Below are 22,770 nucleotides of genomic sequence, written 5' to 3' on the forward strand. Positions count from 1 at the left end.
ACTTGGGGTTGGCAGTTAAGAATATGTTCAAAATCTGTACAAATGTGTAATTTGAAATAATGGTAAATATTGGGAAAGGTAGTAACAGAGTGAAGGAAGGCATAAGCAGGTTGCTGGAATGGATGGAACTCTAAACTAAGCTAAACAACTCTTCTGGATTATCCTAACATGAAGAACTTTGTCAAATGCCTTATTGAAATCCACAGACAATGTCCACTGCCCAACTCTCCTCATAAATCTCAATCACGTTCATAACACATGACCTGCCGTGGACAATCTGCCTACTAACTCTCCCTAATTATCCCATTCTCCGCCATGTAACTATAACATGCATCCACTGTGGTAACATCAAAAATGCCACAGATAATTGGTGATAGCAAGTTCCCATGAAATGCAATGAGACAATAAAAGATCACGGTTTCATGTGAAATGCTTGAAGGATAGCAGTAAGCCAGGGCACCAGGGATAACCGCTGTACCTTTCTTCAAAAAAGTGGCACATGCCACTGAGATAGGAAACAAAACATGACACTCCCTCAATCGGAGTTTTATTTGAAACTTTGGATCCCATGTTCACACGGGAGGGCTGGTCCCCGAATGCAATATTCCACCTCTCAACCAATTTCAATATTGGTGGCCAGTGTGGGGGGGGGGGGGGTTCTGTAGCGCTAGTATGGATGTTGTGGGCCAAAGGAACATGTTTCCAGAGGGCTAGTATGGACATTATGGGCCGAATGGATTCTTGGGCTGGCAGCTCAGTCACTCAGGCCTGGTGAGCTGACAGCTCAGTCACTCAGGGCTGGTGGGCTGGCAGATCAGTCATTCAGGACTGGTGGGCTGGCAGATCAGTCATTCAGGGCTGGTGGGCTGGCAGGTCAGTCACTCAGGGCTGGCAGTTCACTCATGGCTATTCCTTGAAATTCCATTTCAAGCAGAGTGCAGGCCACCACATTTGGTTTCATAACCTTTCAGGCAGAGTGCAGGTCACCACATTTGGTTTCATAGCCTTTCAGGCAGAGTGCAGGCCACCACATTCAGTTTCATAGCCTTTCAGGCAGAGTGCAGGCCACCACATTCCGTTTCATAGCCTTTCAGGCAGAGTGCAGGCCACCACATTCAGTTTCATAGCCTTTCAGGCAGAGTGCAGGCCACCACATTCAGTTTCATCGCATTTCAAGCAGAGTGCAGGACACCAAATTGCCAAACAACTCATTGCATTGTCATTAAGGACTAAATAATCATTTATTGCAAGTACATTGCAAACTCACAGTTCAGTTGATTCACAGCTCAGAATTACAGTTGTGGACTCTCCCTCACGATCTTCCAGAGTAACTGACTCGCGTCCAGGCATCCGGGGTTTTATAGTCCTGCACCCCCCACCCCCCCTGGAAGGGGCGTTACCTTCATCGTGGTGATTGACAGGCAAGAGGACCAATCAGCTGATCTCAAGATCTTTTAAACACTCATAACTTTTTTATTTTTGAACGATCCGAAACATCCTCGGGGCTGCCTCAGTGGAGGAGGACTGTGTGTAAGATGGCCAAAAATCAAAGCGATATATGGTAGGGTTTTTTTCTAAAATCAATATACAGCGCAGACAGGAAGTGGTCAAGACTTTTAGTTATATAGATATCTGAAGTGGAACAAATCTACAATCTTCTGATTCAGAACGGAAAGTGTTATCAATTGTGATACAGCAAACAGAATTAGACGTTTGGTTGAACTCTACGAATGTTTACAATTCTGTTACTTCTGGTATACGACCACTCCACTAATAGAAAACAGATCCTCCTTATTTACTCCCATAAACCTTTCCATAATTTTCATTTCTGTTAAGCACTCACTTAATTTCTGTCTCAGAACTTTGCTCTGAGGAGAACAATCTCAGTTACTGCCCTTTCAACAAACTGTAGAAGTGCCTCATTTCTGCTAATTATTTAGTCGATCTCCTTTCAATTCTTTCCAGTTCCTTGATATCTTTCCAAAGTGCGTAGAACTGGACACGACATTCTAGGCAAGCCCTAGCCACTAATCTTTGAAGATTTCGTGTTGCTCCCTTGATTTTATAAGGCCATTTGTGCTAGTTTCTGTAAAAGCAGTTTGGGCTTGCAGGCAGTTCTACTGACACAATCCATTCATTGACTGTATACCTGTTTGTGATAGCTGGACATGTGAGAATTTCAGAGGCACTTAAGCAGAAACAATACTTCTCACAAAGAGGAACTCTTTGGCTGCTGCTGGGAGGAAATTTCGAAGAGAAGTGGCAGGTCAGAACAGCAGATCAGGCAATGGACCTGGGATGATGGGATTGTTTAAAAAGGGGTAAATAGGTATGTTTAGTTTATACTCTTCAAGGTTCTGGAAAGAATACCACATTCTGACACATTCTGGAAGGAATACCTGCTTATGTCTCCATACCTAGGAGAAAATGACTTGTTCAGCAATCAGGAAAAACAGAAAAATACATTTAGCACCACTCAATGAGTCATACAGCATGGAAACAGGCCCTTCAACCCAACTCATCCATGCCAACCAAGATGCCCCATCAAAGCAAGTACCATTTGCCTGCATTTGGCCCATATCTCTCTAAATCTTTCCTATCCATGTATCTATCCGTGTCCATTAAATATTGTTATTGTACCTGCCTCAACTACTTCCTTTTGCTGCTCATTCCATGTAATCCCACCCTCTGTAGAAAAGGTTGCCTCTCAGGTACCTATTACATCTTTCTCCACCAACCTTAAACCTATATTGAATTGAACTGAATTGAATTGAATACATTTTATTAGCCAAGTATGTATACATACAAGGAATTTGCTTTGTGCTTTGCTCGCAAGGATAACAACACGATATACAGTAGACAAAAATAAAACATTATAATTTAAACATGTGAAGAATAAAATAAAATACCAGAGCAAAAGGAGGCTACAGAATTTTGACTGTTGAGTCGAGCTACTGCTCGTGGAAAAAAAGCTGTTTTTATGTCTGCCTGTGGCGGCTTTGACAGTCCGGAGTCGCCCCCCAGTGGGAAGTACTTCAAAGAGTTTGTGGCGATTGTGATATCTCCTATACATTGACACCCCGGGTCTCGGGGGTTATGGTGAGAAGGCAGAATGGGGTGAGAAGGGAGGGATCGACCAGCCATGATTGAATGGTGGAGCAGGCCACCGAATGGCCTAATTCTACTCCGATCACTTATGAACATTGCACACTGTCCACTCAGTGCACAATTAACTTGAAACAACAATAGAGATCTTTAAGCACTTGTACAATTGCAACATGGATTTTAGTAAGGCTTTTAATAAAGTCCTCTTTGGTAGGCTGATCCAGAAGGTTAATGTGCACGGGATTATCTGTGACTTGGTCGTATGGATTCAGAACTAGTTTACTGATAGAAGACAGAGGGTTGTGGTGGAAGGACAATATTTTGGATGGAGGTCTGTCACCAGTGCAGTTCTGCAGGGATTTGTGTTGGGACCTCTGCTGTTTGTGCTAGGTATATATATCTTATAACTATTAAAACTCTCTTCGTTAGTTCATTTGTTTGTTCGTTTGTTTGTTTGTTTGTTTTCACGTCAATCATATCTCCCCCTAAACCCGACGCGGTAACGGAGACATTTTTATATATTTCAGTAGAGATTTACCTTATGATTTCAGAAACTCACTCCTCTGTAAATTTGATTAATTATTTCCCGAGTTTTTTTACTGAAATTGATCACCGAACTGACATTTTTTTCAAATATCACAGCTGGCCAGCTGCTGATGTCACAATGCCTTTGCTCCTCACGCTGCACAGACTTTTCAATGCGCTGCCAATTACGCTCCCCATTCCCCGCTTCCTCCTCCTCTTCCCCCCACCTCTTTCGCCCTGACCACTCCCCCCCCCCCCCCCCCCCCCCCGTACTCGGGCCCTGAAGCCTGCAGCCTGAATGAAGCCTGAAGTCTGCATCCGCTAACGGGAACGTTTGGGAATCAGCCCTCCACTGTGACTGCAGCCCGTTCGCCCGGCTCCCCTCCTCATCCCCCCCCCCCCCCCCACCTTCTCTCCGCCCCCTCTTCTCTTCCCCCCCCCCCCTTCTCCTCTCCCTGCCCCCTTCTCTTCTCCCTCCCGGCTCCCCTCCGCCCCCTCTTCTCTCACCACCTTCTCCTCTCTCCCCCTCCTCCTTTCCCCCCTCCTCCTTGCTTCCAATAGTGATGTGTGGTGATGTAGTCATCCATTTGTACTGTGGAAGTTTAGGGAAGCCATAGACAGATCTCCATGACAGTAGTCCCAGTGTATCTCTGATGGATATTTAATTCCCTGCTGGTTTTCAAAAGAGCAGCACGAGCCAAATTAAATGCCCAGACCCATCGCATATATGACCAAATTCTACTCCTCGACACTCAAAACCATCACCTACTTAATCAATTCCTAAATAGGAATCATTTATTTAGATTGAAATCCTCTTTTTACCTTGCCACATCCTGTGTGAAAGAAACAAATTGAACCCTTGAATTTTTCAAAGAGAAAAAATAAAAGAATGGTGTTTTTTTTAACAATAGAACGGTAGCCTTAATGGAAAAAAATTGACAACTTAATCAGGCGTCACGAAAGAAACAACATAAAATAACCAATTGGCCAAAGATAATTAGGGATGGATGTAATTTCTGTCTACCATTAATTTAAGTAAAATGTGCTTTAAGAGCCACTTAAAGTAAAAATAACACAGTATGAATGCACCTTTCTTATTTAGACACCATTGGTTTTGATTTTACAAAGTAATTACAAATAATGTTGTGATGGCTAGTAGATAAACTTAGGATGTATGTCATCTTTCACTGGTAAGTGAAATTCTAATTTCCTTGGTGTTTAAGTAGAATTTGATCTCACACAGTTAAGCAGATTTTTTATTGGAGTGTGGTTTTGGCATTAAATAGGGCTTCTTCCTTTGGTGCAACTCTGCCATTGGGACACCCAACTCATCCACGTTAAGGAGCACCACGCCGCTCTCATACCTACATTGTGCTGCCATGGAAACCTAGGATTACAAACTGTATTTGAATCAAATGTTTAAATATAATCAGTGCCCCAAACAGGAGGCGAAGTTTTGTGCAGAACAAACCTTCAGAAAATAAGAATGCATGAAAGGGAAACCAGAGGAGCCATTGTCAAGAGTCAAGAACATTTAATTGTCCTGTGTACCGGCAACGGAATAATTAATTTCTTACTGGCAGACCGTAACAGTTCTGTACGTGCAAAACACGCAGAAAATAGACAACATGGGGCGCCGGGGAGATGGCAGCCCTGCCGGCAGTCTGTTAGTTTTTTCTTTCTTTTTGTTATTTTTTAGTGCGTTAAAAGTTTGTTTTAATGTTCTTTGGTATGTTTTATGTGGGGGGAGGGGATCAGGGGAAACTTTTTTTCAAGTTCCTACCTTCCCAGTAGGATCACATTCTCTGGGCTCTGTGACCTACCATCGCTGGAGCTGGAGGCCTCCTCGGACTGTCGTGAGCCCCACCGCGGGGCGCGGACTTAACATCGGAGCGGATCCCTTGCCTGGGATCGCTCCCACTGCAACCACCATGGACTTACCATCTAGGGCTCACAGTCTCGGAGAGGCTAGTCAGGAGCTCCAACGACGCGGAAGGTTCGACCAGCCCCTACGCGAGGTTCGATCGCCCGGCGCAGGGGAGCTGACATTCCCCCGATGCGGGAGTGGATCGCCTCGACGAGGAGGGCCCGAACGCCGACGGCTACGGGAGTAAAGATCGTCCCGTCAATGGGGGCACGAGGCCCCCGACCGAGGAAGGACTTGAACTTTATTTCGCCTTCCATCACAGTGATGAATGCGTAGGAGTCACTGTGGTGGATGTTCATGTTAAAATGTGTTTTTGAGTCTGTTGCTTTTAATTGTATGACTGACCTGTCCAGTGAAATTCCTCGTATGTTGCAAAACATACTTGGTGAATAAAGTGTGATTCTGATTCTGAAATATAATAAACAAAAATAAAATCGATAAACCATTAAAAATCCCAAAATCCTTAGTGCAACCAAAGATTGTCCACAATAGTTCATATCAAGGTTAGTGTTGTATAGTGCAGTGAAATTAATCTATTTAGGCCCGAAAAGTGAATGGGAAGGAAAATCAAGTTCAGTATTGGTGTGCAATGGATAGCCTGCCTAACCTGCAGTAAAAGTGATGATTACCACTCATTTTTTTTAACTGTCCGAAAGATAGGAAAACACTGGAATGATAATAAGAAAACAGTGTGAAATTCTCACAGAACATTACAACACAATGATAAGCCAAAATAACATATTATCACAAAAGGACACAAAGTGCTGGAGAAACTCGGCAGGTCAGGCAGCATATCTGGAGAACAAGGAAAGGTGAAGTTTACAGTATTGATCCGAAACATTACCTATCCATGTTCCCCAGATATACTGCCCTACCCGCTGAGTTATTTTGTGTATGAACTGGAATCTGCAGTTCTTTGTTTCTACACGTTAACACATTATCATCGTCTAAAACAGTGGGATTCGGCAGATTTCCTGCTATTTCGTGCTATTTCGTAGGGGGCGCTGCACTGGCTGCGCCTGTCAGCAGCGCGTTAGTCTTTTCAATTTTTAGTATGTTTTAAAGTATGTTTTAAAGTTTGTTTTAATGTTCCTTTGTGTGTCTTGTGTGGGGGGTGGTGTGGGGGGGTAAGGGGGAAACCGTTTCGGTCGCCTCCTCCACGAGGATCGGCGCAGCCTTTTCCGGAGACGCGCCCGGGGCTTCAGCGGCGGGTGCAGCATGGACTCTCGGGGTGGAGCGGGCGAGCCCTCGCTGGGGCTCGCTGGAGGGGAGCTCTCCGTTTCGCTGGCCCGCAGCAGCCGGCAGCCTGAAGCCGCGGTCTGCAGAGCTCCAGATGGCGTGGCGTCCGCAGCCCGGGATCCCTCGTGGGGGACCCGGGGGAAGAAGAAGCCATCACGGCCGGCCCGCGGCCAACTTCTACCGCGGGTGCGGCATGGACTTACCATCACCCCTGGAGGGGAGTTTCGACCATCGGCCCTGCGGTCTGCGGTGCTTCTGGCTGCGGCGCGGCGGGAACCTTAAATCTTCGACTGCCGGCCTGCGGCCTACACCAACCTGAAGCCGCGGTCTCCGGTGGGGAAGAGCCGATCCTGGACTTACCTTGACTTTGACTTTGTCCCTTACCATCTGGACGCCCGCAGCAATGGCTGCGGAGTTGTGGAGGTCCCGACTACGGGGGGAAATGGAGGAGGACTGGCCAAGTTCTGTGCCTTCCCCACAGTGATGAATGCTGTGGTGGATGTTTGTGTTACATTTTTATTGTGGTTGTGTGTTCTTTATTATTGACAATGTTGACAACCCAAATACCACTGACCCTGGTTGTGTGGCAAATAAATTCAAATTCAATTCAATACTAAACTCTGCCACCAGAGGGTGCCACCAGCATGACATTTGGAAAAGATACACTTTTGTGAGTTCATAAGGACACTTAGGACTTCCTGTATTCCAGAAACAGGACTTTGCCACTCCTTTCCCATCACTAATTCACCTCTAATCAATCAATCAAAAGACTTTATTGCCATTCAAAAATACACCAATAAATGCTGCATGCCACCCTTGATAATAATGACAATGGTAGACCCAAATGCTGGAGAAACTCAGCGGGTGAGGCAGCATCTATGGAGAGAAGGAATTGGCGAAGTTTCAGGTCGAGACCCTTCTTCAGATTGAACAATGGTCTCGACTCCAATGGTCGCCAATTCCTTCTCTCTGGTCTCAACTCGGAAGGTCACCAATTCCTTCACCCGCTGAGTTTCTCCAGCATTTTGTGTCTACCTTCGAATTTACCAGCATCTGCAGTTCTTTCTTACACATAATAATAACGATGTCAGCAATCCCTTGAGCTATTTACCCACATCGTGAATGACATTGAAACATTGTGGTTTCTGCACAGGTACAAAAAAATGTAAACATTCATACTAGATTACAGGAGTACAGGTAAACACTGAGAACTCCAATCACTTGGGAAGCCTGATTTTGTGGACATATATCTAACAACAGTGGTGGCACAGGGGCACAGCAGGTAGAGCTGCTGCCTGACAACGGCGGGTTTGACCACATTCTTGGGTGATGCCTCTGTGGAGTTTGCATGTGACCATCCGGTTTCCTCAAACATCCCAATGACATGGTGGTTTGTAGGTTCATTGTCCTCTGTAAATTGCCCAGAGTGTGAGAGTGGATGGGGAAAAATGGGATAACATAGAATTAGCGTGAACTTGTGATCAATAGTTGGCGTGGACTATTAGTTTAGTTTAGTTTTGAGATGCAGCGCGGAAACAGGCACTTTGGCCCACCAAGTCTGCACCGACCAGTGATCCTCGCACATTAACACTATCCCACTCACACTAAGGACAATTTTACATTTATAAGCCAATTAACCTACAAACCAGTTCGTCTTTGGGGTGTAGGAGGAAATCAAAGATCTCGGAGAAAACCCACGCAGGTCATGGGGAGAATAGATAAACTCTGTACATACAGCACCCATAGTCAGGATCGAACCCAGGTGTCTGGCACTGTAAAGCAGCAACTCTACCACTGCGCCACCATGCCGCCCTTGATGGGCCGAAGGGTCTGTTCCTATGTTGTATCTGTAAATTAAACAGCATTTTATAGTTTTGCTTCTTTTTCAAGACTAGGCAGAGGGACTAAATTAAGGGAACAGTCACTTTGAAAGGCAGAAGCATAAATAGGGTAGAGGCACCTATGTATCAGGCACTAAGGAGAACAATTTAACAGTAGGTTGGCTTACTTCTAATCTGCACTGACATTGCTTTCACTGCTAAGCTTGTGAGTTGTATTTTAGGCAACCTAATGTCCAACGTTAAAAATAGTCAGGTCTGCTCATTCAGGATTCTACAACACCCCCTGCAGCTGTCAATGTCAGGCATGTTGAAAATATTTTTAATTTAACATACCGTTTGACACAAAACCAAATTAAGCACTAGTGCCTCAACCCCAAAAGTGTCACAATTGTAACCCTGCCGCATGTTTCTCACTTCTAACTCTTCCACTATAATTCACCCCAGGATTTATCCAAGGCCCTCCATTAACCAGTAACAGCCCCAACATTCTGTGAATAATGAGGATCATGGTGTCCTGTTACAGTGAATCTAAGAATGGGACTGAACTAATTTCTACCCCACGATTCTAATGAACTTACCCCAAGCTCTACAGTTTAATGCGTTCCACCTTAGAATGGCATTTTCAGTACAAATTAATGCTACATCCTACTGAGGCAGGCTATTTATAAACACCGAAACATGCCAATGCTCTTTTTTCATCACTGCTCAATTGAACAGTATTTTATTTCCAGAGGAAAACCCTAACATGATAAACATTCGGCCACCATGTCGAAGTCTGGAAATGCAACTCGGCACTTCAATGAAATGTATGCTGCATGCTGTACAGGATGAAACCATTCCCTCTCTGTGCAGCATTGCCGGGTGGGAGCTTGGACTAAGTTATCCCAGGAATGATCTTGGTTGATTACTTCCAGGATAACAAGGCCTTACCAGCACAATGCTGGACTGAGACAATTTTTCAAAGAATCCTAGAAACATTATGGTGCAGAATAAGACCATTTGGCTCACCACAAGCAATGCAATCTAATCCTAGCATCCAGCACTAGTCCAAGCACTGCAGGCCATGACTTCCCAGTATATTGCGAAGAATGTTTTATACTGTATATACTCTCTCTCTCTCTCTCTTTGACTCTATGTAATAAGGTGGCTGTGTCCACCACTCTTTCAGGCTGTGAGTTCCCAGTTCCACCAATCTCAGAGTGATTTCTTCTTTCTCTCATCTCCCCTCTAATCCTTCTACAAAAGTCTTTCCAAGTTCAATAATGACCTTCTTTCCCAAATCACCTGTCTATAATAATTTGCTTCCTGCCATCAAGCCAATTTTGGATCCAATCTGCCACACTCCCTTGGATCTGATGGATTTATACTTTTTTGACCAATATGCGATGTGTAACTTAGTTAAAAGCCAGGTTAAAATCTACATAGACTACGTCAAATGCACATGATCCCTCATCTATCTTCCTCAGTACATCCTAAAAAGTTACGATCAAATTAATCAGACACGACTTTCCCTAAATCTATGTTGACTGTCCTTGATGAATCTATGTCTTTAGAAAGGAATATTTATGCAGACCCTGGAATAGATTCCAAAAATTCAGCTTCAACAACAATTGTACTGTTTAATTTATCCTTGTCTCCTTTCTGAAAGCTGGAGAGGATTGAAACGGCAAAAAGCAAAAACTGCAAATAGTGAACATCTTAGATAAAGAAAAAAAATGCTGTAAATATTTAGCAGATTGGAGATTGTGCAGGGAGAGCGAATAGGTAAATTCCGCAGGTCACTAATGCTTTATCGGGATTAGAAAAGGGAGACCACAAGAATGTTCTAAAGTGTAGAGAATGCTGGAGAGAGCACAGGAAAGGTCTGTGACAGGGTGTGGGGCATGAGATGACATTGATGCTGTTGGTGCCTTCAGAGAGAGGGTGAAAAATGCTTATTAACCATAAATGATCTGACTGGAGGAGGTGTAAATAGAGAACAGTAGAACTGGAATAAAACCACATTGGCAATGTATTATGCAGGACACAGCAGTTGCTGGAAATCGGAAATGATAAGAGAATGCTGGAAATACACCAGATCAGGTCGCATCAAGGGCTGCAGCAAGCCTGGGTGGAAGATATGATGCTGCTTCTTCAACTCACATCGTGCTCTTGTTGGAAAAGCGTAATAGGCTTAAAGTAGAGAGGTCAGAGTGGGAGGTGAAGAGTGGGGATTAAAATGATAAGTGTCTGATGACATCTCATTGAATGTGGCAGAAATTCTGTAGGATAATTTGTTGAATATAAAGGTTTAGAAGGTGATGATAGGTGAACGCAGTCCCCCCTCTGGTTGGGAGATGGGGTGAGAACAGAAGTGCTGAATGTGAGGGAAATGCAGTTGAAAGCCTTATTAATTATGGTGGAGCAAATGCCATGGTTAAGGAAAATAGATAACATCTTAGAAACACTGGTATGGGATCCAGTCTAATTTTCTGAAAAGATGAGGTACAGTCAGAGAAACTGGGAGAATGAAATGGGAGTCTTTCCATGAAACAGAGTGGGTGAAGGTGTAGTCAAGGTGGTTGTAAGAGCCAGTGAGATTTTAATGATATTGATTGCTAACCTATTTCCTCTGCTGGAAAGAGGGAAATCAAGAAAGGAAGAGATATGGATTTTGCAAAAGTGAGAGGATGGAAACGGGCAGCTAAGTGATGAAATGGGAAGGAGAATCAATGTAATCATTATTATGCTGGCAATAGAGGCCAGAAAAGGGTCTGAGAAAGGCAGAAAGAAGGACATCCATATATTTCATAATAAGACATCATTGGACCCAAGTCAGTTCCCAAATCCACACCTCTGATTTGGAGAAGATGGGCAGAAAGGACAGATTCTTCAATATATGGAGATCAGCCTTAGGGGGTAGTATTGGGGGTTTGTTGTTCAAGGCCAGTGAAGTCCCCAGGCCATCCCAGTGTTGGATGGTGTAGATGAATTTGATATTAATGGTTAAAATTGAGGCCACTCCACGAGGCAAAGATTCACATGCACCTCCTCCAACCTTGTCAATTGCATTTTTTATTCCCAATGCGGCCACCTCTATGTAGGCCAAGTATGGACATAGAGTTCTTGAACCTGGTGGTCAAGGTTTCCAGGCTTCCGGACCGTCTGGTAGTAGTGAAATGTGAGTGTGGCCTGGGAGGTGTGGGGCCTGGTACAGCTCCTACACTCTGCCCAAATGGTCACCTCAATCCCCACTTCCCATTCCCACACTGACCTGTCTGTCCTGGGTCTTTGCAAGAAATAAAGTAGAATAATCCTTGGGTAGCCTACAGTCCAATGGGATTAACAATGAATATTCCAATTTTAGCTAACTGACACCTCTTGCGCACTTTCCCCAATGCAACTGGTCCACCCGGGACTAGTCTTCCTTTGTTTACACTTCCCGTCTATATGCCCATCACCCACACATTTGTCCACCTGGGTCCCCCCTCCACTGGTTACATGTCCCTCCCTAATCTGGTTCAACATATCACCAACTAGCCTTCTGTTTCTTTCCTCTCTCCCTTCACACTTTTAGTCCCCTGCTGGGTCAAGGCACCAAAACATTGATTTTGCCTCCACAGAGTCTCGCTCCTGACCTGCTGAGTTCTTGCGGCAGTTTGTTTTTGCTCCAAATTCCAACCGCTACAATCTCTTGAACAGATCTACAATCTCTTGATTCTAGTCTAAATTGATCATATTACAGTTCAAACCATAGCCAGACCTACTTTGCAACTTCACACTGTAAAAAGGAGGGTAAAAAAATTGTTTACAATGTTGGTCAACTCATATTGCTCTCACAACTTTTTTATATTAGTCTACTCAATATGGAAAGCTGGGATTGTGCATTTAAATCGGCTGTCAGAATGTGGAAATTGTATTTTAAATAAACATTGGGTGGTGCATTTCATTTTATGAATTCGAGCTTATGAATATGAAATAACATGTTTTGCCTCAACAGCATATCACTGTAAATGTCATAGGTAGACACAAATGCTGGAGAAACTCAGCGGGTGAGACAGCATCTATGGAGATAAGGAAATAAGCAACGTTTTGGGTCGAGACCCTTCTTCAGACAATGTAAATGTCATTGTAGGTTTGGTTTTATAAGTCAATTGTTTCCTATCATTCTGTTCCCACTGTTAATGCAGTTTTCTTTTTACCACGTGAAATCTGGCTGATTTGAAAAATAGAAAACAGATTCAGTTGTAGTGCCAGCAGTCAATTCCAATTCATGTTTAGATCAGATTTATGTAGTAAAGCTAATGGAAGGGCTAAATTCTACACACTGCCAACCATGTTCACAGCACCACGCAGTATTGCATATGTTCAAAATTTGATTTTTACAGCTGAGTAAACAATGCTTCAAAAGGTCCAGATGTTACCAGTGCAATTTTTTGGGGGGGATTAGGAAATGTATCTATAATCGGGTCCAGATTCCTGACAAGTGTTTCAGAGACCAGCCTGCACACATTTAGTAACGTACAAGATATGGATGTCATTATTGAAATTGAGGATTTTCATTCTTGGGTGAGAAGGGTTCCAGAGGTCTTCACAGACAAAAGGATGAAAGAAGGTCGGGAGCCAAGAATAAGGCACATTTAGAATATTTTCTAGTATAAGGTACATTTAGAATATTTTCTAGTATACAATTCTTAAAAGGTAAAAGCTGTTTTGATTCTGTAAAAATGGCTTCACAGATTGATCGATTGCCAACTCTTTTTATAACTAATATGGTTACCCAGTTACTCTAAGCTGGTTACAAATGACAAAATTTGGGAGAAAGTCAACAATCAAAACAAAATAAAGGATCAGTGTCATTCTTTGATTATTAGAAGATAACTTTAGACCTGTATGTTCACACTCCAAAATTCAATCCCTATAGCCATCAGCCTCAAATTTCACTTAAAAATCCCATTTATCATCTCTGACCAAATGCTTGGTTATGCCCCTTAACATTATTTCAGCATGCCTTAAAGTCAAAAGTCATGGGATATTTTAAGGCAGAGATTGATAGATTCTTGATTAGTACAGATGTTATTGGGAGAAGGCAGGAGAATGGGGTTGAGAGAGAAAGATAGATCAGCCATGACTGAATGGCAGAGTAGACTTGATGGGCCAAATGGCCTAATTCTGCTCCGAACACATGAATATATTTCCTTGGTGATTAAAATGTCTTTGCATAAAATCGACACAGATTATGAAACTTAGCTTTATCGTCATTTCAAAGGACTTTATAATATTTTTTGTGATAATAGTATTGTTAATAGTATATTGAAAACTTTGAAATTGAATTAGAATATATAGCTTTGTGCACAAACATCAGATATGCACTCGTGGTGATTAACTGACTTCCCTTTAGCCATACATTTCTGATCCCACATGTAATGTACACATTTGTAGCTGGACCATAATAATATTCAGCCAAAAGGTAGCAGAGAGAACAGCAAGTTAACTGTAGTACCGAGTTCAGCACATTACCAATTGTCATACAAGTTCCGTCCATCAGACCCCGTCCTTGCTGCAAAATTCATCATGGAGTCCAGTTGCTGAACAGAAGTCTCCTTATGCGAAGCTTTGCTTGCAAAGTAACACAACTCTACTCACTGGAATGGGTCACATTTATTAGAGAGATAAGCTCAGTGTCATGTTTTACTATTTTCTCTAATTTAATGTTTAAATAATTTTCTACCAACGGTATTTAAGAAAATATTTAAATTTTTTAATGGATTATTTTTCATTAACAAATCTATTTGAGCCATTTTTTAAAATGTATTTGATCAAAGACTTTGAAAAGTTGCTTGAAAGATTTTTAATGCTATAAGCTATCAAAAAGAATGCCAAGACATTGGGGGCACGGTCTTAGAATCCACCACCTGATGATTAATCATCTCTCATGGTCTGCACCACCTTGAGAGACTGCTCTGAACAACAGGAAGATTATACCAAACAAGGCTGCAAAAGTAAGTGCAGTTAATGGAAATACATGGAAGTAGGTTTGGGCAAAATATCCTAGAGCAAGCAAGATAGACCACTCCTTCTAAATGCCATGGGCTGACGTGGAGTACGCAACGGAGCTGAACGTGAGCCTTTTTTTCATCCATTTCAGTAACCCGACCTGACTCGCAGTGTAATCAGCATTGCGGGGAAACAGTTTGTGTTAATAAATTATAATTCTGAAAATGAGAAGATTTTTCCAAAATAACTTTTATTTTTACGAGGATGTTTCCGTAACCGGCTTCCGTTTCCGCACTAGTATCCTATGGGATCTTTGGTGCGGAGACGGAAGCCGGTTACGGAAATGGGGCCAGAAATTACCCATGAATCTCCCCATGGCCGTACTACGTCTTTTTCGTCGAGTGATCCATCTTGCTTGCTATAGGATCTTTGGGTTTGGCTGGGTGAGAGGTGCAGGGGGCATGGAGATGTGTGGAGTAGGAATCAGGCCCAACTTCTGTTACCATTCTCCATGTGTGGGCAAGGCTGTCAAGACCATTCATATCACAAAAACATCTAAAAGTCCAGTTATAAGGAATTGCAACAGATACAAATGAAATTGAACTATTCACTTTTATTGATTAAAATATTGACATACATTACGTTAGAAATTGTCCACATTCAGAGCCCATGGCTCATTGGCCAGATATTGAAAACAATTGGAGCAGCAGTACATGTGGTAATTGTGTAAAATATAATTGCTTATTGTAGACGTTTTGTCAAAATCAACAAAATTATCTGTGGTAAGTTTACACATACTTCAGTATTAACGAAAATTGATATTTCCTTGCTATCAGAGTTCATCCCTCCAGGATTAGAAAAAAATACAAAGTAAGTTCTAAAATTCTCAATGTTCATCTTCTGTTGAATAAACTAAAGCTGCAGGCATTTCTCAATGGTCAGTATGTGCAGTGCAAAAGATATAGCAAGGATTGAAATAAGTGCTTGAATTTGACATTGACTCATATATTTTAATATGTATTTCAGCCTTATTCAAATGTTGTTACTCACCTATGCCTCCACTTTGTGGCCATGTCATCTCATGTTATTTATCATCACTAACTGCAACTTGTGGTTAAAGTGCACATTGTCAGATTTTAATAAAGGCCATTTTTACACATTCTGGTTTCACCATGTAGAAATTACAACTGTGTTTATACATAGTCCCCCCATTTCAGGGCACCATAAAGTTTGGAACACATGGCTACACAGGTATTTGTAATTGCTCAGGTGTGTTTAATTGCCTCCTTAATGCAGGTATAAGAGATCTCTCAGCACCTAGTCTTTCCTCCAGTCTTTCCATCACCTTTGGAAACTTTTATTACTGTTTATCAACATAAGGACCAAAGTTGTGCCAATGAAAGTCAAATAAGCCATTATAAGACTGAGAAACAAGAATAAAACTGTTAGAGACATCAGCCAAACCTTAGGCTCACCAAAATCAACTGTTTGGAAATATTCAGAAGACAGCACTGGTGAGTTTACGAATCGCAAAGGGACTGGCAGGCCAAGGAAGACATAGCTGACGACAGAAGAATTCTCCCCATAATAAAGAAAAATCCCCAAACACCTGTCCGACAGATCAGAAACACTCTTCAGGAGTTAGGCGTGGATTTGTCAATGATCACTGTCCGCAGAAGACTTCATAAACAGAAATACAGAGGCTACACTGCAAGATGCAAATCAATGGTTAGCCGGAAAAATAGGATGGCCAGGTTACAGTTTGCCAACCACAGTTCTGGAAAAATTTCTTGTGGACAGATGAGACAAAGATTAACATATCAGAGTGATGGCAAGAGCAAAGTATGGAGGAGCGAAGGAACTGCCCAAGATCCAATGCGTACGACCTCATCAGTGAAACACGATGGTGGGGGTATTATGGCCTGGGCATGTATGCCTGCTGAAGGTACTGGTTCACTTATTTTCATTGATGATACAAATGCTGATGGTAGTAGCATAATGAATTCTGAAGTATATTGACACATCCTATCTGCTCAAGTTCAAACAAATGCTTCAAAACTCATTGGCCGGCGTTTCATTCTACAGCAAGACAATGATCCCAAACATACTGCTAAAGCAACAAAGGAGTTTTTCAAAGCTAAAAAATGGTCAATTCTTGAGAGGCCAAGTCAATCACCTGATCAGAACCCAATTGAGCATGCCTTTTGTATGCTGAAGGGAAAACTGAAGAGAATTATCCCCAAAACAAGCTTAAACTAAAGATGGCTGCAATATAGGGCTGGCAGAGCAGACACCCAGAGAAGATACCCAGCAACTGATGTCCATGAATCACAGACTTCAAGCAGTCATTGCATGCAAAGCATATGCAACAAAATACTAAACATGATTACTTTCATTTACATGACATTGCTGTGTCCCAAACATTATGGTGTCTTGGAATGGAGGGACTGTTTCAACACTGCTATGATTTCTACATGGTGAAACCAAAATGTAAAAAAATGGCCGTTATTAAAATCTGACAATGTGCACTTTAACCACGTGATTTGTTTCGATTACAAATCTCAAATTTTGGAGTACAGAGGCAAATAAATAAATGATAGAGGGCACTGTGACAATCAGAGTGTGATAGCAATGTGATTTTAAAGCTGTTTGTAACTGCAAAACCACCTATTCCACCAAAGAGATAATCCATGAATGGTAAGTGGGCAACAAACATATTCATGCAGAAGAGATATTATGTAAAAAGTCTATTAGAGAAAGCTTAGAATTGGGGATTAAACGTTACCATCCATCCATGGGTTAGAATTATATCCCATATGTTTGTGGTAGTCCAGTTAGTGGGATTCATAGCTCCGATGGTTCACATTTTGTTGCTATACATACAATTGTATAAGTACTAATAGATTAGAATCATTTGCTATTAATAGGAAAATAACTAAAACGTTGAATTGATATAAACCTGAGGATTGGAACAACAAAGGGGAACATGTGCGAGCCTTATAATGGTGGATGGTTGTTTGTCAGGTTGGAGGCCAGTGACTAATGGGGTGCCACAGGGATCTGTGTTGGGTCCAGTGTTGTTTGTCATGTACATCAATGATCTGGATGATGGTGTGGTAAATTGGATTAGTAAGTATGCAGATGATACTAAGATACTAAGATAGGTGGGGTTGTGGATAATGAAGTAGATTTTCAAAGTCTACAGAGAGATTTATGCCAGTTGGAAGAGTGGACTGAAAGATGGCAGATGGAGTTTAATGCTGATAAGTGTGAGGTGCTACATCTTGGCAGGACAAATCAAAATAGGACGTACATGGTAAATGGTAGTGAATTGAAGAATGCAGGTGAACAGAGGGATCTGGGAATAACTGTGCACAGTTCCCTGAAAGTGGAATCTCATGTAGATAGGGTGGTAAAGAAAGCTTTTGGTGTGCTGGCCTTTATAAATCAGAGCATTGAGTATAGAAGTTGGGATGTAATGTTAAAATTGTACAAGGCATTGGTGAGGCCAATTCTGGAGTATGGGGTACAATTTTGGTCGCCTAGGAGCTTGCGCCTACAGAAGGTCCCAAGGCTGTGGAAAACATCTTGCCTGGTACCTGTCCCAAAGAAGACCCATCCCATTCACCACAATGACTACAGACCAGTAGCGCTCACCTCACATATTATGAAGACATTTGAGAGACTTGTCCTCTCCTACATCAGGACTAGTGTGTCAACTCAAATGGATCCTTTACAGTTTGCATATCAGCCTAACATCAGTGTCGATGATGCCCTCGTTTACATGCTGCAGAGGGTGTACACACATTTGGACACTACTGATGCATCTGTAAGGATTACATTTTTTGACTTCTCAAGTGCCTTTAATACAATTCAGCCCCGACTGCTAGGGGAGAAGATGGAGAAGATGAAGGTGGATCCATTATTGGTACTGTGGTGTTTGGATTACCTTTCCCTCAGACCACAGTACGTGCGCCTACAGAACAATGTCTCAAGCACCATCTTGAGCAGCACAGGGGCTCCACAAGGAACTGTGCTGGCTCCACTCCTGTTTACCATCTACAGAGCGGATCTCCAATATAACACCAACAGCTGCTTTTTGCAGAAATTTTCGGATGACACAGCTGTTGTCGGCCTCATCAAAGGGGGCAATGAGGAGGAGTATAGAGACATAATAAGCAACTTTGTGGAGTGGAGTGCACACAATAACCTCCATCTTAACACCACAAAAACCAAGGAGATAGTTGTGGACTTCAGGAGGGGGAGGAGGAGGACTCAACCAACACCAATCACCATTAAGGGCACTGGGATGGAGGTGGTCGCCAACCACAAGTACCTTGGTGTGCAGCTTGACAGTGAGCTGGACTGGAAGAGTCATATGGAGGCGGTGTACAGGAAGGGACAAAGCCGACTGTATTTTTTAAGGAGGCTGAGGTCATTTAACATCTGCCAACCCCTACTGTGCAGTGTCTACCATTCAGTCGTGGCCAGTGCTTTGTTTTTTGCTGTAGCCTGTTGGGGAGATGGCGCCCGCATAGCGGACAAAAACAGACTGGACAAGCTGATCAGGAAGGCCGGCTCAGTGGTCGGGGCTGAGCAACGAACGGTCCAGCAGGTGGCAGAGGCCAGAACTCTGAACAAACTGGGTTCAATAATGACCAACCCCACTCACCCACTCCATGCCCTGAAGGTGATCAAGAGCAGCATCTTCAGTCAGAGACTGATTGCACCAAAGTGCAAAACTGAGAGACATAGGAAGTCTTGTATACCAGCTGCTATAAGGTTATATAATGCGCATAAATAACTGCACTTTTTTTTTCATTCATTGTATTTTAACTTGTATTTTAACTTGTTAAGTATGGAAGCTATTTGAGGAAATGTGTGGTGTTATGTCTGTCTTGAAGCTGTCGTGGCACTGTAATTTCCTGTAAAGGATTATTAAAGGTATAATCAATCAATCAATTAATTATAGGAAGGATGTCAACAAAATAGAGAGAGTACAGAGGAGATTTACTAGAATGTTGCCTGGGTTTCAGCAACTAAGTTACAGAGAAAGGTTGAACAAGTTAGGGCTTTATTCTTTGGAGCGCAGAAGGTTAAGGGGGGACTTGATAGAGGTCTTTAAAATGATGAGAGGGATAGACAGAGTTGACGTGGATAAGCTTTTCCCACTGAGAGTAGGGAAGATTCAAACAAGGGAACATGACTTGAGAATTAAGGGACAGAAGTTTAGGGGTAACATGAGGGGGAACTTCTTTACTCAGAGAGTGGTGGCTGTGTGGAATGAGCTTCCAGTGAAGGTGGTGGAGGCAGGTTCGTTTTTATCATTTAAAAATAAATTGGATAGTTATATGGACGGGAAAGGAATGGAGGGTTATGGTCTGAGCGCAGGTATATGGGACTAGGGGAGAATACGTGTTCGGCACGGACTAGAAGGGTCGAGATGGCCTGTTTCCGTGCTGTAATTGTTATATGGTTATATGGTTATACTATGCTCTGGTGGATCTCTAAATTGGGGTGAATTGGACATATATAGAGACTCTCCCAAAGGCCTGATCAGCCCAAAGAAATGGTTATAAATTGATATTGATCATGACGATTGGCCAAGTTGAAGCCAAGAGGGAAAAAGTAAAGGGACAGTGGGTTAAAGCACATGAGCCCAAGGTGCAAGATGATCCTCAATCCTGGGTGAGGGGCATCACTGAAACCTGGTTGAAACTGGTTGATACCAGTCTCAGTGATCAGCTGTAACGTGACCTTAATTGAACCCATTAACTGGATACTGTCTAGCAACCATTCCACAGACACTGGGGAATGTTTAGCATAGTACATATATGATAAAAAGGAACTATTCCCATATTTTATAGCAAACCACAGTACAGAGCGGTAGACATGAATTCCTTTATCTTATGTATTCACTGGGCATGTGAGGTAGATGTAGGGGAACAAAATGTAGATAAGGGATAGTGTAAAAAGTGATAGATGTTTTGTATCAGGGAGCATTTGTGAAAAACAATTATTAACAGTACCACAGCCAACAGCAAAGATTTTGAAAATAAGCTATGATGCTCAAGATACAATTGCTCTCCATTCATCAAATGGTAAATCATACAATTAATAATCAGTGGTGCCCTTTCAATCATTTTGTTTAACTTAGACATACTAATCAATTATTCAGTTTTCATCAAGTCAATATTTGCCCTTGGGAGATAAAAATAAAAACATTCAGTTCTGATGAAGGTTTCCGGATCTGAAATATTGATAGTTTCTCCTTCGCAGATAGAGCCTGGTTTGCCAAGAATTTTCAACATTAGTTTGATTTCAGATTTCCAAAATCTGCAATTTAAATATTTTTTTTCTTTAAATACCTGTTTTTGCAGCATTGAGATGTGTCAAATAACTTTACATTGGCATGCCCATCACATCTAACAAATAAATAGGCCGTACAGTGGCGCAACGCTAGAGTTGCTGCCTTACAGCACCAGAGACCCGGGTTTGATCTGTATGGAGTTTGTAGGTTCTCCCTGTGACCGCGTGCGTCTTCTCTGGGTGCTCTGGTTTCTTCCCACTCCAAAGACGTGCACGTTTGTAGGTCAATTGGCTTTGGAACTATTGTAAATTGCCCCTATTGTGTAGGATAGTGCTTGTGTACGGGGTGATCACAGGTTGGTGTGGACTCAGTGAGCCGAGGGGCCTGTTTCTACGCTGTATCTCTAAAGTCTAAATCATAGATGTGCTTTCATAACATTAAATGCAAATTCAGATTAAGGTCACTAGGCAGCCAAAAATATTGCAATTACAATGCAGCTGCTCATCACCAATACTTGGTTTTAGTGTCAGTTTCAGGGAGAGCAGCTCTCCTTCAGTAGCCAGGTTGTATTCCAATTCCTCTACTCAAGAAAACTCAATACATTTGTATAACCAACTTTACACGGCTTTTCTCCATTAGCAGTTAAAATGTCAGAGTGTGAACGACCAGCTCTACATTGTCACCAAACGGTACAGGAAGGACAACAAATTAGAAAAACTGAAATCCAAAATCATCTAAATCCAGTCAGTTATTCTTCCTAATGGAACACAAGTAGCAGCCCATTGGTCATTCAACAGAAACAGAAAAGCAAATTTTTACTTTACTGTGTCCGATGGTGATGAATGTTATAGGTTACCTTAAAATTGATACCACCATGACAACAAGGGCAGCACAGTGGCACAGCGGTAGTGTTGCTGCCTCACAGCGCCACAGACCCGTGTTCAAACCTGACTATGAGTGCTATCTGTAAGGTGTTTGTACATTCTCCATGTGACAGCATGGGTTTCCCTCGGGTGTTCCAGTTTCCTCCCACACTCCAAAGATGTACAGGTTTGTAGGTTAATTTGCTTCGGTAAAGATTATAAATTATCCCTAGTGTAGAAATGCTGCTTCTTGCGGACTTGGTTGCCAAAGGGCCCATTTCCATGCCGTATCTCTAAACTAAACAATGTATAGCACAGCAGTTAAGTAATAAGAAAATCCATCAACTATTATGGCAATGACATTATATTACTTGCCAAAATAATTTGAAACAAAGGAAATGTTTTGACACTGGTTGTGCCCCAACGACATAACTAAAATGGAGAGTTGAAGGCATTTGGTCTCCTCCAAAATGATCTATTGCATTTGACAGCTCCCCATGTGGTCTCCCCTAAAAACAGAGTGACCATGTGTAGACTAAGCGATTGCTTCACCAAGCACTTGCATTGTGTCTGCCAGGGCCCAGTTGCCAACCATCTCCTTATGCCCCTGTCCCACTTAGGAAACCTGAACGGAAACCTCTGGAGACTTTGCGCCCCACCCAAGGTATTCGTGCGGTTCCCGGAGGTTGCAGGTGGTTGCCGGAGGTTGCAGGTAGTGGAAGCAGGTAGGGAGACTGACAAAAACCTCCGGGAACCGCACGGAAACCTTGGGTGGGGCGCAAAGTCTCCAGAGGTTTCCGTTCAGGTTTTCTAAGTTGGACAGGGGCATAAAACACACAACCTGAAAGTTCCCCAGCCCCGCACTCCCCGCTTCTCCTGAGTCGGAAGGATCCCGACCTAAAATGAGACAGGGTGAATGAATACTGCCAGAGATCACGTGCAAACTAGAGAACAGCATCTCATATTGTAGCCTGCAACTGAACA

Source organism: Amblyraja radiata, chromosome 6, assembly GCF_010909765.2.
Source record: "Amblyraja radiata isolate CabotCenter1 chromosome 6, sAmbRad1.1.pri, whole genome shotgun sequence".
In the NCBI taxonomy this organism is placed as follows: Eukaryota; Metazoa; Chordata; class Chondrichthyes; order Rajiformes; family Rajidae; genus Amblyraja; species Amblyraja radiata.